Genomic DNA, 1,123 nt, shown 5'->3' with positions numbered 1-1,123 from the left:
GTGGAAAGTTTAACTTTCTTTCCCTTTCCTTACGAGGTTGGTTCTCTATGTTGTACTCGCGTGATGTGAAGAGTTGTTGTCCTCAATGTTGATAACAAATGGCCTTCGTCTCCTAGTGACTGGAATTTTTTCACATAAAAAAATTGGTTGCTCATGCATTCTTGTAACTACCTCTCCCACTAATCTAGAATTAACCTCAACATGTTAGGATGGGCTTCTTGATATTTTCCTTGTATAAGTGCATGCTTCCTAATAGTGCATTTGTAAGGTCAGTAACTACAACATATAAAGATATGGTGCCCTTGAATCCTTTACCGACCAACTTGCATGCTTTTTATTTAGCAAGATTGACGGTTGGCATTTGTGACAAGTGTTGTTATCTACATCCTAATAAAAATTTGAATAAATGCTTATATTAACATAGAACAACAAACATTTAGAACTAAGTGACATAATATATACCACAGCCAACAAGGAGAGCAAAATCATTGCTACTTACTTAAATAAGTTGCTTTCTCTAGTGTGGGTATCTTACGTCCTACCAACTGAGCCAACAATCCATGGCTAGGATATTTTCACGTGCAACTTTGCCATTCATCCACCATGATCTAATGTATCGATATTGTGATAATGCCTCATCTTCGAACATAACACAACGTTATTAACAATATATTCACTTGTTCTCATCTTGAAAGTTCATAACATATTGCACGGTGTGGATATTTAAGCTTTGCTCCCAATGAAAGAGGCTTTGCTCCTACCTCATTAGCCATAAAATCTTGGAAATCTGGTATAGGAAAGCTCTTACACATTACATCATTGAGCATTTCCCAAAATAGAACTTGTGCAGAAGTGTCCTCTTTTATCATTTCTCGTGAAGCAATTATCATCATGTCTTAGACTGCAAGGAAATCATTTGTTTAATCGTTAAGAATGGATATTAAATTTATCGTAATATTTTATAACATAATTAATATTTACCTTGGATCATACACATGAGCTATACCAATGTGGTCCATCTTTGTACATGTGTGACATGGCAAAAGCACACCCAAGCTCCTTTTAAATCTCCATCTCCAGTGACTCACATATGGTTGACGAGGTCATGAAGCTGGCCCTGCTG

General features: G+C 36.3%; 1 long non-coding RNA gene across 1 annotated transcript; it reads right to left on the bottom strand.

The window, feature by feature from the left end:
• Positions 1–650: 650 nt before the first annotated feature.
• On the bottom strand, positions 651–1,123 carry LOC147620450 (uncharacterized). The gene is made up of 2 exons (XR_015269930.1): positions 982–1,123; positions 651–901 (listed from the first exon to the last, which is right to left on the bottom strand). It is a non-coding gene; the product is annotated as an uncharacterized LOC147620450 (long non-coding RNA).

Source organism: Cibotium barometz, chromosome 31, assembly GCF_041138505.1.
Source record: "Cibotium barometz isolate CiBa-2024 chromosome 31, ASM4113850v1, whole genome shotgun sequence".
Lineage (NCBI taxonomy): Eukaryota > Viridiplantae > Streptophyta > Polypodiopsida > Cyatheales > Cibotiaceae > Cibotium > Cibotium barometz.
This window is presented reverse-complemented; position numbering and strand designations above follow the sequence as displayed.